Below are 18,840 nucleotides of genomic sequence, written 5' to 3'. Positions count from 1 at the left end.
TTTGATCAAAAATTTTTAAAGGTTAATCCGATATTTATTCAATTATTTATTTTGTATAGGATTTAATAATTTGGGATAGATTTTAAAAATCATGATATGATTTGATATGGCAAGTCCCGGGATTAATTATTATAATTAATTAAATTGTATTAAAAAAATGAAACTTACGGGAAAGATAACTGGAGTTTAGGAACGGTATATTCCTAATCGTACTATTTTAAGGTGAAATTAAAATTTTTTTAAAAATGGTAATAAATTTTTGAAAAATTTTTGTTAGTACGTTTAAACGATAGATAAAGCCAAATAAAGTGATAAATTTAAATCAGTAAATAATGATATGTAAGTTTGGTTATTTGTTGAAAGGTAAGGTATTTTTAAATATAATATTTAAAGAAATAATTTTTTTAAAATTTAAAAATATATTAATAGTAAGAATTTGGAAATTTAGGGTCACCTAAGTTGGCAAACACAAAATAATTAGATGTTATATCTGCTTATTATATGTGGGATTTGTAGATTTGCCTTGATTTTATCAATTAGGTGCTAATTTATAAGAAAGGACCCATGTGATAGGACTTGAAAATGTGATAGGTGAAATTTAAATGGCCAAATAATGCATGAATTATTGACATGGGGACTTGCATGTCAAATTACAGAATCTAAATGGGGCGCCATTATGGGTAGGCATATTATAGACATATTATGCAAAATGTGGGAAGAATAATAAAAAAAGAGTGGGGAGAACAAAGTTGTCTCCCCTCCATTGCCTGAATGGAAGAAAAAAGACTTCAACATTTTTCTATCTTGCTCTTGTCTTCAAAGAAGCTAGAGGAGCGTGCATGTAGTGGAAAACCATGAAACTTGTTTGCTTCTAAGTTGAAATTTTCAAGTAAAAGCTAAAGGGGATTAAGGTATGTTAATGCTTTCATTGAAAATTTTGTATATTTGGAGTGGTCATCAAGTATAGAAGCTAGCTCATGGCAAATGTTTTGTAAATTGGTTTGGACATTGGTTAAGGAGTATTTGTGTTAGAAATCAAGATTGGAGGGTTAGACATGTGATCTTTTTCGATTATTGAATGGAAAACTAAAGGGATGAGGTTGCATGTTGAGCTTGTATTGAATAATACAAATGAATTGCTAATGTGAGATGTTATGTGTTAATATGTGAATTAAGTGATAATTGATAATCAACTAAGTAGCTACATGGCATTTAGATATATATTATAGTAGCTGATTTTGGATTTGATTCTTATTGTGAATTAGTAGTTGATATGGAGATTAGACCAATGAAATTTAAAATGTTAAAGAAATTATTTGCTAAGTGCTAACCTTGTTTATATTAGCGAATGTGTATATATACCATAGTGGTTTAGCTTAAAGTAAATCAAGGTTCTTGGAAGGTGATTTGCGGATGGTTTAAGAAATGAATCTAATTTTGTTATGTATGTGATGACATTGCGAATGTAAATTGAGTTGTTAAATTGGTTGATTTAGTTCGAGCTCAAGGAATCAATCTTATAGCGGAGGAATGTAATTGAATAGCCGTTTTGAAATTGTTCAACATATCCGGGTAAGTTCTCAGGTTGAACTTTACTTTAGTATACTTAAAGATCGTATAAACTTAGTAGCGAAGGATGAATTTATATAGTTTAAGTGCGAACTAGTCTTGACAGATTTGAGTTACAGTATTGTAAATTTGAAATTACACAAAATTGTAGAAGCGAGTTAAGTTGAATAAAATATGAAAATGAAGCTTATTGAGTCTAGTGTCTTATAAAAGAAACTATGTAAAAAGAATTTCCTATAAAGGTATATTTAAAGTTTTGTGAGACAGTGTGGATTGACTCGAAATTCCTGTTTTGTTTTGGAAAATCATTATAATTTGTACAAATGGTTATAAGATAAGATTTATATGCTGAGACTCCTTAATGAGTCTAGTTTCAAATTAAATCAAATAGAACACATTATGAATTCTGTACAATGAAAAATTTGATTTGTACGAAGAGTGGTCAGATTAGTCAAACAGTGAAACAGGAAACTTTAAGAAAAATCTGGTATTGATTGGCCAAACCAAATTCTGAAAATTTCATGGATGGAAGATATATGAGTCTATATTCTGAGAAAATTAAGGCAAGTGATTTGGAGTCTTGTAGCTCGGTATAAATAATTAAGTGACCATTGTCAGGAAAACAGCGTGGGAATATGTGATTTTTTGTAAACATGGATAAAACTTGTTTTAGTTGCTCATAAGCTATTGATTGATCCCATACTTGAATTCTAAATTGTGATATTGTAAAATGATACATGAGTGCTAGATGGATCTCGATATCAAAATTTGTGAAATTGTAAGTTTATGAGTATTGAATATGAAATGATAGTGGCGTGAAATTGAATTATTTGTTGGAAAATGATTGATGAAGATTGCCAAGACCAAGTCGTACATAATAATATATGTGATAAGGCCTAATGGCATGTGATGAATTGAAAATATATATGTGATAAGGCCTAATGGCGATGATGAATTGAAAATGTATATATATGTGATAAGGCCTAATGCGAGTGATGAATGAAAATGTATATATGTGATGAGGCCTAATGCGCGTGAATGTGAAAGTGTATATATATGTAAAGCGAATGCTAATGTGAATGTTGTAACATGTGATTAAGTACATGAAACTTGAAATATGTTCGTGAGACCGATGACTCTGTGGGATTATGTCGCGACCCGATGACTGTGGAGATTATGTGGTAAGACTTAATAAAATTGCTTAAAATATCACAAAGGTTAAACAGTATGTACTCAAGTTTACATGTGAGCTTGATTTAAACTAAACCATAAGGTAGTTATGTGATGTTGAGCAATCTGAGACTATTCCCATGATTATGATGATGTGCATATTGGATAAAGGGTGGTATGCAGAAGAGTGAAATAAAAACGAACACTATGTTATAACTTGATTGTTATTTGACTTGAAACTTACTAAGCATTGTAATGCTTATCGTACTTTGTTTCTTTTATAGATCTCATTTGGAAGCGCTCGGATGAACTAGTCACACTATCATTATCCATTTGGTTTATGTTTTGGAATATCTTATGGCATGTATAGAATAACTAGTAGTGAGAGGATATCATGGTTAATGTAGGACTACCCTTTTGTTGTAGGTCATGTACCTTGGTTTGTGTAAACTTGGATAGCATCGAAAATGGCTATATCGTTTATAGTACTAAATCGTTTGTATGTTGATCATTATGAGGTATGGAATTGTTTTGAAACGATTAGCCATTGGAATGGTTAATCATGATCACTTTGTGCTATGTATGCAAGGCCAATTGAATCATGGAAATCATGAAATAGGTAAAGCCTACCTTAAAGGCAGATGCTGACAGCAGCAGTGATGTGGATGAAATCACTAAAAATGTAGGAATGGTATTAAATAGTGAATAAATTATGTAAATGAACCTTGATGAATCTATTTCATATGGAAGAAATGAAATGGTCATATGAGTTATATGTTAAGAGATATTAAAGTTCTCGTGAAACAGGGACAGAATGGTTTTGGATCCCCTGTTCCGACTTTGGAAATTCATTGTAAATTTACCAGAGATAATTAGGAGCCATGCCATATATGTATTCCTCTCTGAGTCTAGTTTCTATAAAACAAGGCATCAGTATTGAAGCCCTGTACAGAGATATCCAATTTGTAATGCGTGAAGGTCAGTGTAGTTGAACCCTGGATTGGAGAATTTAACTAATAAACTGTACTAATTGGCCCGACCAAATTCTAGAAATAAATTTGTAGATGTATATATGAGTCTAGTTTCAGAAAAATTACGAAACTGGTTTTGAGTTTTGGAACTCAAGATATGATTTTAAGTGACAGTGACGAGTTAGCCAACTGCCTGAAATTTAAATGGATGGAGTAAATGAATTAGGTTAGCACCGTGTTCGACTCGTAGGTCTCGTTGGGTGTTACAATTATATTGGTATCAGCTGGTTTAGTCGATTCTAGGACTAACGAGTGAGTCTATTTATACATGCCATAAAGTGATAAAATGATAGTGATGATTTGACTATTAAAAGGTGGTTTTTGTAATGAATCTTGATCCCGTCGGTAGCAAGTGACTATGAGAATTTTCGATATAACTTCTAGATATGCCTAAATTATTAAGTTGATCAGTATCATGTACGTATTTGAATTTCGATTTGGATTGAATTAAGGGTATGAGTGATGCAATTTTGAAAGTGTTATGACTATAAATGTGATTCTTGTATGTGGCTATGGACGAAGTTGAATGGTCGATAAGCATGTTGTGTTTGTATTCAAGTAATGTAAATGATATACTAATGTGTATATGTATGACCATGAGAATTGAGAGTGATATATCGACTAAGTTAGAGCATTCGTTAGTAGTCGACTAATTTCAAGAGCATTCATGCTAGTGATGTATCGACTAAGTAAGAGCATTGCTAGTGATGTCGGCTAGGTCCAAGAGCAATCATGCTGGTGCGTATTGCTCGCCTAGTGGCTCGTCGTAATTTGAGCAAAGTTTAAGTGTTCATTACTATAATTCAAATTTAAATGAGATGATATGTTTAAAAGTGTACATACATGATGTTTATCGCTGGTTAAGTCATTTCAATGTGTAATAACGAATGAATAAGAGCATTGTGTGAATGATTGGAGCCTGTGTGTGTAAATCCTTACAGCACTATGAGTGCGAGATCGGCAGGCACTAAGTGTGTGAAATGGAATTAAGTAAGACCTAATGCGAAGGCATTGATTTGAGATAGTGTAGATATTCGGACATGGCATCGGCTCGATATGAGATATGTAAGACCATATCTAGATATGGCATTAAACTATATGTGCTTGAATTAGTTGAGCCTACAAGTAAGTATTCCGTATAACGACGCCTTGCTATTGTTTTTGTATGAACATAAGGGTTGGTAATGTGAAGTAAGTTCTTGAGTAAATAGAGCTTAAATTATGATTTGATTAGATCATGTTTTAAGCAAATCAAATGCTTTGTTGGCTATTGAGAATTGTAAATATGATAAGTGTCTTGTGTTTGAGCTTTGGTAATGAGAATGATAAGAATGTGTATTGATTTGTTGATATATGTGCTTGGTTATTAATGGTATTGCAGTCAAGGCTTTGTGCTAAGTGACTAAATCGGCTAATTCAGGCAATTGTGCAAATCACTATAGACTATGTCCCAAAGACAATCAATGCTATATCGGTTAAATCAGTGATTCGAGATGAGCAATCTTGCTGTAAATTTCAGTTACGCTTGCAAAAGTTCCAGCAATGAGGTATGTTTTGTGAATAAATTAAATGTTGTGTGTGGAAGTTGAATATTGAGATCGATGGAGTTATAAAGGATATTTATTGGGATGTTTAAGTATATGTGTATTTTGCTTACTATACATGGATGAAAATGTGGGTTACAAATATGTGGGTTGATGATGTGAATTATACATGTTAGTATGTGCTTGATATGTGTTTGAAATGCAATTGTGAATTAAATTAAGTGATTATTGCTTATGAAATCAAGGAAATGAGATATATGTGCATAATTGTAGAAATGTTTATGTATTTGTTTTGAGATAAGAAAATGATTTTATAGATCGATGTGAAATCAATAATGAATTACAATTGCTATCGATGAGCTAATGTTTATATGAATATAATTCAATAAGAGGCTATTAACTATGATCGGTAGAAATTTTGGGCGAAATTTCTTAAGTGGAGAGTGTGACACCCAATGTGACCCTAGTTAGAAAGTGGTTTGGACCAAAACAGTCACAAAATAATTAGATGTTATATCTGCTTATTATATGTGGATTTGTATGTGTGAATATTTGTCTGATTTTATCAATTAGGTGCTAATTTATAAGAAAGGACCCATGTGATAGGACTTGAAAATGTGATAGGTGAAATTTAATTGGCCAAATAATGCATGAATTATTGACATGTGGGACTTGCATGTCAAATTAGCATCTAAATGGTGCGCATTATGGGTAAGGCTATAGACATATTATGCCAAAATGTGTGGGAAGAATAATAAAAAAGGGGGAGGAGAAACCAAAGTTGTCCCCCATTCGTGAATGGAAGAAAGAAGACTTATTTTTTCTATCTTGCTCTGTCTCTTGCAAAGGAAGCTAGAGGAGATGCGCATGTAGTGGAAAACCATGAAACTTGTTTGCTTCTAAGTTGAAATTTTCAAGTAAAAGGCTAAAGGGATTAAGGTATGTTAACTCTTTTGAAATCTTTGTATATTTGGAGTGGTCATCAAGTATAGCTAGCTCATGGCAAATGTTTTGTAAATTGGTTATGGACATTCGGTTAGGAGTATTTGTGTTAGAAATCAAGATTGGATAGGGAGTTAGACATGTGATCTTTCTTCGATTATTGAATGGAAAACTAAAGGGATGAGGTTGCATGTTGAGCTTGTATTGAATAATACAAATGAATTGCTAATGTGAGATGTTATGTGTTAATATGTGAATTAAGTGATAATTGATAATCAACTAAGTAGCTACATGGCATTTAGATATATATTATAGTAGCTGATTTTGGATTTGATTCTTATTGTGATTAGTAGTTGATATGGAGATTAGACCATGAAATTTAAAATGTTAAAGAAATTATTTCTAAGTGCTAACCTTGTTTATATTAGCGATATATTATACCATGAAGTGGTTTAGCTTAAGTAAATCAAGGTTCTTGGAAGGTGATTTGGGGATGGTTTAAGAAATGAATCTAATTTTGTTATGTATGTGATGACATTGCGATGTAAATTGAGTTGTTAAATTGGTTGATTTAGTTCACGAGCTCAAGGAATCAATCTTGTATAGGAGGAATGTAATTGAATAGCCGTTTGAAATTGTTCAACAGTCGAGGTAAGTTCTCAGGTTTGAACTTTACTTTAGTATACTTAAAGATCGATAAACTTAGTAGCGAGGATGAATTTATATAGTTTAAGTGCAACTAGTCTTGACAGATTTGAGTTACTGCAGTATTGTAAATTTGAAATTACACCAAAATTGTAGAAGCGAGTTGATTGATAAAATATGAAAATGAAGCTTATTGAGTCTAGTGTCTTATAAAAGAAACTATGTAACAAGGAATTTCCTATAAAGGTATATTTAAAGTTTTGTGAGACAGTTCGGATTGACTGAAATTCCTGTTTTGTTTGAAAATCATTATAATTTGTACAAATGGTTATAAGATAAGATTTATATGCTGAGACTCCTTAATGAGTCTAGTTTCAAATTAAATCAAATAGAACACATTATGAATTCTGTACAATGAAAAATTTGATTAGAAGAGTGGTCAGATTAGTCAAACAGTGAAACAGGAACTTTAAGAAAAATCTGGTATTGATTGGCCAAACCAAAATTCTGAAAATTTCATGGATGGAAGATATATGAGTCTATTAGAAAATTAAGGCAAGTGATTTGGAGTCTTGTAGCTCGGTATAAATAATTAGTGACCATTGTCAGGAAACAGCTGGAATGTGATTTTGTTGTAAACATGGATAAAAACTTGTTTTAGTTGCTCATAAGCTATTGATTGATCCCATACTTGAATTCTAAATTGTGATATTGTAAAATGATACATGAGTGCTAGATGGATCTCGATATCAAAATTTGTGAAATTGTAAGTTTATGAGTATATATGAAATGATAGTAGGTGAAATTGAATTATTTGTTGGAAAATTGATGAAGATTCGCAAGACCAAGCTAATAATATATGATAAGGCCTAATGGCCGATGTGATGAATGTGAAAATGTATATTGATAAGGCCTAATGGCATGTGATGAATGAAATATATATATGTGATAGGCCTAATGGTGATGAATTGAAAATGTATATATGATGAGGCCTAATGGCGGTGATGATGTGAATGTATATATATAGTGGTAAACGAATGCTAATGTGAATGTTGTAACATGTGATTAAGTGTACATGAAACTTGAAATATGTTCGGAGACCGATGACTACTGTGGAGATTATGTCGCGACCGATGACTACGTGCCTAGTTAGAAAGTGGTTTGGGACCACAAAACCGAGTCACAAAAATAATTAGATGTTATATTCTGTGCTTATTATATGTGGGATTTGTATGTGTGAATATTTCGTGCCTTGATTTTATCAATTAGGTGCTAATTTATAAGAAAGGACCCATGTGATAGGACTTGAAAATGTGATAGGTGAAATTTGAATTGGCCAAATAATGCATGAATTATTGACATGTGGGACTTGCATGTCAAATTAGCCCAGAATCTAAATGGTGGCCGGCCATGCTATGGGGTAAGGCATATTATAGACATATTATGCCAAAATGTGTGGGAAGAATAATAAAAAAAGAAGGGAGTGGGAGGAGAAACCAAAGTTGTCTCCCCCCCCCCTCCATTGCCGTGAATGGAAGAAAGAAAGACTTCAACATTTTTTTTCTATCTTGCTCCCTTGTCTCTTGCAAAGGAAGCTAGAGAGGAGATGCCGACTGCATGTAGTGGAAAACCATGAAACTTGTTTGCTTCTAAGTTGAAATTTTCAAGTAAAAGGCTAAAAAGGGGGATTAAGGTATGTTAATGCTCTTTCATTGAAAATCTTTGTATATTTGGAGTGGTCATCAAGTATAGAAGCTAGCTCATGGCAAATGTTTTGTAAATTGGTTATGGACATTCGGTTAAGGGAGAGTATTTGTGTTAGAAATCAAGATTGGATAGGGAGTTAGACATGTGATCTTTCTGTTCGATTATTGAATGGAAAACTAAAGGGATGAGGTTGCATGTTGAGCTTGTATTCGAATAATACAAATGAATTGCTAATGTGAGATGTTATGTGTTAATATGTGAATTAAGTGATAATTGATAATCAACTAAGTAGCTACATGGCATTTAGATATATATTATAGTAGCTGATTTTGGATTTGATTCTTATTGTGCATTAGTAGTTGATATGGAGATTAGACCGAATGAAATTTAAAATGTTAAAGAAATTATTTCGCTAAGTGCTAACCTTGTTTATATTAGCGAATGTGTATATGTATACCATGAAGTGGTTTAGCTTAAAGTAAATCAAGGTTCTTGGAAGGTGATTTGCGGGGATGGTTTAAGAAATGAATCTAATTTTGTTATGTATGTGATGACATTGCGAATGTAAATTGAGTTGTTAAATTGGTTGATTTAGTTCACGAGCTCAAGGAATCAATCTTGTATAGCGGGAAGGCGAATGTAATTGAATAGCCGTTTTGAAATTGTTCAACAGTATCCGAGGTAAGTTCTCAAGTGTTTGAACTTTACTTTAGTATACTTAAAGATCGTATAAACTTAGTAGCGAGAAGGATGAATTTATATAGTTTAAGTGCCGAACTAGTCTTGACAGATTTGAGTTACTGCAGTATTGTAAATTTGAAATTACACCAAAAATTGTAGAATGCGAGTTCGAAGTTGACTAAAATATGAAAATGAAGCTTATTGAGTCTAGTGTCTTATAAAAGAAACTATGTAAGCAAAGGAATTTCCTATAAAGGTATATTTAAAGTTTTGTGAGACAGTGTCGGATTGACTCCGAAATTCCCTGTTTTGTTTTTAGAAAATCATTATAATTTGTACAAAAATGGTTATAAGATAAGATTTATATGCTGAGACTCCTTAATGAGTCTAGTTTCAAATTAAATCAAATAGAACACATTATGAATTCTGTACAATGAAAAATTTGATTCGTAGCGAAGAGTGGTCAGATTAGTCAAACAGTGAAACAGGGGAAACTTTAAGAAAAATCTGGTATTGATTGGCCAAACCAAAAATTCTGAAAATTTCATGGATGGAAGATATATGAGTCTATATTCTGAGAAAATTAATGGCAAGTGATTTGGAGTCTTGTAGCTCCGGGTATAAATAATTTAGTGACCATTGATCAGGAAAACAGCTCGTAGCGAATATGTGATTTTGTTGTAAACATGGATAAAAACTTGTTTTAGTTGCTCATAAGCTATTGATTGATCCCATACTTGAATTCTAAATTGTGATATTGTAAAATGATACATGAGTGCTAGATGGATCTCTGATATCAAAATTTGTGAAATTGTAAGTTTATGAGTATTCGAATATGAAATGATAGTATGGCGTGAAATTGAATTATTTGTTGGAAAATGATTGATGAAGATTCGGCCAAGACCAAGTCTGTACATAATAATATATGTGATAAGGCCTAATGGCCGATGTGATGAATGTGAAAATGTATATATATGTGATAAGGCCTAATGGCCGATGTGATGAATATGAAAATATATATATATGTGATGAGGCCTAATGGCCGATGTGATGAATATGAAAATGTATATATATGTGATGAGGCCTAATGGCCGATGTGATGAATGTGAAAATGTATATATATGTGATGAGGCCTAATGCCCGACGTGATGAATGTGAAAGTGTATATATATATGTGGTAAAGCCGAATGGCTAATGTGAATGTTGTAACATGTGATTAAGTGTACATGAAACTTGGAAATATGTTCCGGGTGAGACCCGATGACTACGTGTGGAGATTATGTCCGGGTACGACCCGATGACTACGTGTGGAGATTATGTCCGGGTAAGACTTCGTAATAAGAATTGCTTACAAATATACGCAATGCGAAATGTTAAACAGGTATGTACTCCAAGTTTACATGTGAGCTTGATTTAAACTAAACCATAAGGTAGTTATGTGATGTATACGAGAGCAATCTATGAGACTATTCACATGATTATGATGAGATGTGCATATTCGGATAAAGGGGTGGTATGCCCGAAGGAAGAGTGAAATAAAAATACGAACAACTATGTTATAACTTGATTGTTATTTGTTGGCACTGCTTGAAACTTACTAAGCATTGTAATGCTTACTCCGTGTACTTTGTTTCCTCTGTTTTATAGATCTCATTTGGAAGCTACAGGCTCGGGGATCGTCAGCAACTAGTCACACTATCATTATCCACTGTTTGGTACTGCTATGTTTTGGAATATCTTATGGCATGTATAGAATAAACTAGTAGTGAGAGGATATCATGGTTAATGTATACGACTACCCTTTTGTTGTAGGTCATGTACCTTTCGGTTTTGTGTAAACTTGGATAGCCATGCGAAAATGGCTTATATACGTTTTTAGCATAGTACTACAATCGTTTGTATGTTGATCATTATGAGGTATGGAATTGTTTTGAAACGATTAGCCATTGGAATGGTTAATCATGATCACACTTTGTGCTATGTATGCAAAAGGGGCCAATTGAATCATGGAAATCATGAAATAGGTAAAGCCTACCTTAAAGGCAGATGCTGACAGCAGCAGTGATGTGGATGTGAAAATCACTAAAAATAGTAGGAATGGTATTAAATAGTGAATAAATTATGTAAATGAACCTTGATGAATCTAATTTCATATGGAAGAAATGAAACGGTCATATGAGTTATATGTTAAGAGATATTAAAGTTCTCGTGAAACAGGGCCAGAACAGTTTCTGGATCCCCTGTTCCGACTTTGGAAATTCATTGTAAATTTACCGGAGATAATTAGGAGTCATGCCATATATGTATAGATTCCTCTCTGAGTCTAGTTTCTATAGAAACAAACAACATCAGTATTGAAGCCCTGTACAGGGAGATATCCAACTCGTAATGCGTGAAGGTCAGTGTAGTCTAACCCTGGATTAGGGGAGACTTTAACTAATAAAATGTACTAATTTTCCCGACCAAAAATTCTATAAAAAAATATGTTGATGGAATTATGAGTCTAGTTTCAGGTAAAATTTACGAAACTGATTTTTGAGCTTTAAAACTCAAGATATGATTTTTAAGGCGACAGTGATGCAGTATCCAGCTAGTCTGAAAATTTTTTTTTATGGACTGTGAAACAATTAAGTTAAGTCTGTGTGCACCTTGTGTTCGATTCCGGTAACGGACTCGGGTACGGGGTGTTACAATGTATATGCTCATTAAGAGGCATGGAAATGTTTGGCAATGATCAGCCATTAGAATGGTTCATCATGATTATATTTTGAACTATATATGCAAAAGGGTTAGTTGAATCATAGAAACTATGTGTTAGAGAAAGTCTACCCTAGAAATAGATGCTGGCAGCAGCAGTGATGTGGATGTGAAAAATCACTAAAAATAGTAGGAATGGAATTAAATAGTGAATAAATTATTTAAATTAACCTTGATGAATCTACTTTCATATGGAAGAAACGAAACGGTCATATGAGTTGTATGTTAAGAGATATTTAGGTTCTCGTGAAACAGGTCCAGAACGGTTTCTGGATTCCCTGTTCTGACTTTGGAAATTCATTGTAAATTAACCAGAGATAATTAGGAGTCATTCCATATATGTATAGATTTCTATTTGAGTCTAGTTTCTATAGAAACAAACGGCATCAGTATTGAATCCCTGTACAGGGAGATATCCAGGTTGTAATGCATGAAGGTCAGTGTAGTCGCACCCTGTAACAGGGGAGACTTTAACTAATAAACTGTACTAATTGGCCCGACCAAAAATTCTAGAAATAAATTTGTAGATGCATATATGAGTCTAGTTTCAGGGAAAAATTATGAAACTGGTTTTCGAGTTTTGGAACTCAAGATATGATTTTTAAAGTTACAGTGATGCAGTTAGCCAACTGCCTGGAAAATTTTTAAAATGGACTGTGAGAGTAAATGAATTAGTCGGTTAGCACCTCGTGTTCGACTCCGGTAACGGTCTCGGGTACAGGGTGTTACAAATTTAATTGCTCATTATCCATTTTGTGGCCATAAGGTTGGTATTCCGAATGGCTTGTTCCACCTCCACTTGCTTCATACTGCATTACTAGGTGAACCTGTGAAAAACTAAGAAAACCATCAATTTTCTTATTCAAGAGTTTTACCTGATTAGAGAGCATGGTGACCGAATCGACGTTATAAACACCAGCTATTTTCGTTGGCTTTGTCCTCATGACTTTCCACTGATAGTTATTCAATGACATCTCTTCTATGAACTCATAACCATCTTCAGGTGTTTTATTATTGGTGGTTCTGCCAGCAGCTGCTGTAATATTCCGAATTAGGGCGTAATTAGAATAGTGGTTTTGAGACCATAAATTTGAGATAGAAATAATTATTTTATAATTATTTTGAGGTCTATGATATGATTGCATCATTGTGTGAAAGTTTCGTGAAGAAATTCTATGCATAAAGTGCCTAATTTAAAAATTGGGACTAAATTGAATAAGTTACAAAACTTGCATTCTAGAAGTTTCTAGTATGAAATTGCTTTGAAATATTAATTAGGAGGTCTTAAATAGAAATTTTACCAATTTCTAAGTTTATGGACAAAAATTGGACAGGGATGGAATTTTTGAAAGTTTAGTAAGGAAGGGCATTTTGGTCATTTGGATATTAAATGAAATAAAATGGGAAAAATAACACAAAAATGATCATCTTCTCCATAAGTTGCTGCCATATTTTTCTCTCCACCATAGCTAGGGTTTCAACACTTTTAAGCCTTGATTGTAAGTGATTTCTATGTCCATTTTTAATGTTCTTTACATTTTTGAAATCCTCGTAGCTCGGTTTACCTATTTCTACCAATATTTTAGGCTAGGGTTTATTTTTAAAAATTTACCCATGAATGATATGCATGAATTTTGATGTTTTATGGTAGAATATGAAGCTTGATATTGTGTTAAACAACTTTTGCTAAGTGATTTTACGTAAAAGCGACTAAAATGACATAATCGGTAAAAATATCTAATGTTCATAAGTACATGTTAGAGTGAGAATTGGATGTTGATATAGAAGGGAAAAATGATCAGGATATCATAAAACATAAGAAAATAGGATGAAGTTTAATTTACGAGATTTGAGGCAAAAGTGTAAATATGTGAAAGTTTAGGGGCAAAATTGTAATTTTTCCAAAATATGATTTTGGGTTGATTTGAATAATATGAGTCCTAATTAGGCTATATTTTAAATGATAGAGCAAGGAAAATCAAAATTCGGGCTAAAATCAGTAAAATAACAAGTTGTTGACAAAATGGTAAAAATGACCATTTTCTCATACGAGGTAAGTTCAAATGTAAATAATGTAATGTAACCGTTATTTTAAATCATTTAATGCTATTTATACGATATTATGATTGTTATCATGCAATTCTATGATTTGTGGTCATTGTTGGACAACATGCAAAAATTTTATGAATTATGTGAAAAATGTGAAAGACTACCGAAGTTTCGTCATGGGTATTCCAAGGAGAATGGTAAAGGAGTACGAACAAGGAAAGTCCCGTTGAACCTTAGGAATAGATTAGGATATTTGGGCATCTAAACTCGTTGAGTTAAGTCCGAGTTCACTTCTGGATGCGAACATCCGAACTCGTTGAGTTGAGTCCGAGTTCGTGAGATGTAACTAGGCATCCGAACTCGTTGAGTTGAGTCCGAGTTCACTTATGGATGCAAACGCCCGAGATCATTGAGTTGAGTTCGATTTTGCTTATGGGCGGGTTACATGGTAGCTTGGCTACATATGTGGCACTTATGTGCAAACTTTCCATGTATCCAAGTTATATTCCGATGTGCTCAATGGGTAAAATTCTAGTGAAATAGAAGAATGCTCAAGATGCAAGTGACGTATTGGTAAGTGTTGTGGAATGGGCACTTTGGACAGGTATGTACTTAACCCTCTGGTTGAACTTCAATATAACAATAATATGGTAAGATCATGAATGAGAAATATGATATGAATGCTTTGGTGATATTATGCAAATGTGCACTTCGTATTATTGCATGGTTATGTTACTTGCTATTTACATGTGAACTTACTAAGCATTTATGCTTACTCCCTCCCTTCCATTCCTTGTATTTTTGACAAGTCGGCTTGGAGATCAGGATGGTTGGAGGCATGCTCACACTATCAACGGACCATCTCGGTATAGTGGCTTGCAAGGTATATTTTGGGAATATGGCATGTATAGCATTATAATCCTTTTGTATATATAATCTTATGATATGGTGAATGAGTGATGTGGAAATGCTTGTTGATAATTAGCTATTAGAATGGCTAATCAAAATTTATATTTAGTGTTATGTATGCTTAATGTATTATCTAATCCATGGGAAACCATAAAATGGTGAAATTGGCTATAGAACAGTGTCATACAGCAGCAGTGATGTGAATTTGAAAAATCACTAAAAATAGTAGAAATAGAATTAGATGATGAATAAAATATTTAATTGAAGCTTTATGAATCTATTTTCATATGGAAGAAACAAAACAGGTAAAAGAGTTTTACTTTATGAGATATTTACGTTTTGGTGAAACAGGGTCAGAGCAATTTCTGGATTCCCTGTTCTGACTTTAGAAATTCACCATAATTTGTGAAAATAATTAGGACTCACACTTTATATGTATGGATTCCTTATTGAGTCTAGTTTTAAGTGAAACAAGCGACATAGTCATTGGATTTCTGTACAGAAATAAAATTGATTCGTAGTGCGCAGGGGTCAGAGTAGCCAAACCCTGAAATAGGGGAGACTTTATCTAATAAACTGTACTAATTGGCCTGACCAAAAATTCTAGAAAAAAATTAGCAAGTAGATATATGAGTCTAGTTTTAGGGAAAATTTATAGAATTGGATTTCAAGTTTTATAACTTGAGATATGATTTTTTAGCGACTATGACGTGAATGGATAGTTTACTACGAGAATTGTTTGAACTTGTTTAAATGCTAAAATAAGTTTAGTAATGTCTCATGCTCGACTCCGGCGACGGTCTTAGGCGACCGAATCAGACGATTTATTCATTTAACTTGTTCCGTAGAGATCCCTAAGTTATGTTACTATCCCTATTCAAGACTAATAACGTCTAATCCCTAGATTGAATAATTGAGACTTTTCTCTAATTAACACCCTAGGGTTGCATTAACTCGATCTATGGATCCCCTTGTTAGGTTTCACCCTAATCTGGCAAAATCTTGTCACCCTATGTCTAGGCGCGCAAACAACTCCGCTTAATTATGACAAATGTACTCTTAGACCGGGTCTATTCCTCCTCTAAATAAGAGCTTACCTTGAATCAATATCCTGGGATATCAAAACAAGAATTAAGAACACATAATTAAGAACAAGTTAAATATTTATCATACAATTTAGAAAATCATAACAAGATTCATCTTAGGTTTCATTCCCTTTAGGTATTTAGGGAATTTAGTTCATAACTAAAAAGGAAAACATCTCAAAAGAATAACGAATAAAAAACATAAAGAAAACCCAAAACTCCTGAAGGGAAATTGAGGAGAGACCTTCAGTCTTGCTGGTGAACCCGGCTTCTGAGATGGATCAATCGGCTTCCTTGCAGTAATTCTTTAATCCCTCTTTTGTGCCTCCCTTTTCTTTCCTCCTCTAAGGTGTATTTATAGGCTTTAGGATGCCTAAGCCTGATAGCATCTTTCAAGTGATCTCTATCCGATGTGCGGATACAATAATAAAGACTGGTACTCCATGCAAGTTGAAAATCTCAAAGATATATAGCTCAGCTAATCTGTCAAGTGAGAAGTCTATACATACCGGAATACAATGTGCGGATTTTGTTGGACGATCAACAACGACCCAGATAGCATCTTTCTTTTTCAGAGACAGAGGTAATCCTGATACGAAATTCATCGTAACTCTATCCTATTTCCACTTCGGTATCATCACTAGCTGTAATAGTCCCAAAGGCACTTCATGTTCGGCTTTGACTTGTTGAAAAATCAAGCATCACGACACAAAATTAGAAATGTCACCTTTCATACCTGACCACCAGCACATCTATTTCAAATCACTGTACATCTTAGTACATCCTGGATGAACAGTCAAGCTACCACTGTGTGCTTCGTGTAGAATTTTCTGTACAAGTTCAGTATTGTTTGGTACACAAACTCTACCACGGAACAATAATTAATCATCGGGTCTGACCTGAAACTCTGAATCAGAAGTTGACTCACACTGTACTCGTTTAGCTTGCAAATCATTATCACATTTTTTAGCCTCGATGATTTGGTGAAGAAACATTGGTTTAGCTTTAACTCAGCTAAGATCAAACCATCATCAGACAAGCTCAATCTCATATTCATCACTCTTAGAGCAAACAAATATTTTCTACTCAAAGCATTTGTGACTACATTTGTTTTCCCCAGGTGATAATCAATCACTAACTTATAGTCTTCCAACAATTCGAGCCATCTTCATTGTCGTAAATTCAAATATTTCTAAGACATCAAATACTTCAGGTTCTTGTGATCGGTAAATATGTGGCAGTTCTCACCGAATAAGTGATGTTGCCAAATTTTCAATGCAAACACAATTGCGAGCAACTCCAAATCGTGTGTCGGATAATTCTTCTCATGCGTTTTTAATTTTCTGGAAGCATACGCTATCACTTTGCCTTAAAACACATCCCAAACCATACAACGATGCATCACTAAAAATCACAAACTCTTTACTCGACTCAGGCTAAACTAAAACTGGTGCTTCAGTTAAAAGTGCTTTCAACTGATTAGAACTCTGTTGGCAATTCTCAGACCACTCAAACTTTACATCTTTTTGCAATAACTGAGTCATTGATGTAGCTATCATTGAGAATCCTTTGAAAAATCTCTGATAATTACCCACTAATCCTAGAATGCTTCTGACGACGGATATGTTTCTTGGTGGTTTCTAGTCAACAACTGCTGAAATCTTACTCGGGTCCACTCTGATGCCTTCCGCTAAAACAATGTACCCCAAAAATCCAACTTCTTATAATCAAAACTCACATTTGTTTGAGTTTAGAAAATAGTTGTTTATCTCTCAAGGTTTGTAACACAATCCTCAAATGTTCAGCATGTTTAGACTTTTCTCGAGAATATATCAAAATATCATTAATGAATACAATGAAGAATCTATCTAAAAATGGCTTGAAAATTCTATTCATCAAATCCATAAAAATTGCAGGAGCATTAGTTAACCCAAATGGAATAACAAGAAATTCATAGTGCCCGTACCTGGTCCTGAATGCAATTTTCGGCACATCCGAATCTTTAGCCCGCAACTGATAATAATCAGACCGCTATTTATTCTTAAAATATTGTTGCTCCTTTCAACCGATCGAACAAATCATCAATTCCTGGCAAAGGATATTTATTCTTAATTGTAACCTTGTTAAGCTATCGATAATCAATGCACAATCTCATTGATCCATGTTTCTTCTTCACAACAAAAACGATACACCCCAAGGTGAGAAACTCGATCGTGCAAAACTACTATCTGTAATTCTTGCAACTGAGCTTTCAACTCTTTCAACTCTATTGGATCCATTCTGTATGGAGCTATCAATATTGGTGATTTTCCCGGTACTAACTTAATAGCAAACTCAACCTCTCTGATTGGTGGTAACCGGGGTAACTTTTTAGGAAACACATCTGGATATTCACAAACCATTGGTACTAATTCAATCTTTAGTTTAGACAATTTTGTATCAAGTACATACGTAAAATAAGCGTTGCAACCCTTTCTCACATATTTTTGTGCTAGCATGGTCGATATCACAATAGGTAAACCACTTGAAACATCGGATTCAACAAGAAGAGTCTCCCCGTTCTGACATTTTAACACAATAATCTTTCGTCTGCAGTCACAACTGCATCATGTAAAGCCATCCAATCCATACCCAAAATCACATCAAACTCATCAAACAGTAAAAGCATCAAATCAGCAGGAAAACTGTAACCCTGAGTCATCAATGGAAAATTCTTGCGGGCTTTATCAATTAGGACATACTGGCCTAAGG

Source organism: Gossypium arboreum, chromosome 2 (genome assembly GCF_025698485.1).
Source record: "Gossypium arboreum isolate Shixiya-1 chromosome 2, ASM2569848v2, whole genome shotgun sequence".
In the NCBI taxonomy this organism is placed as follows: Eukaryota; Viridiplantae; Streptophyta; class Magnoliopsida; order Malvales; family Malvaceae; genus Gossypium; species Gossypium arboreum.
This window is presented reverse-complemented; position numbering follows the sequence as displayed.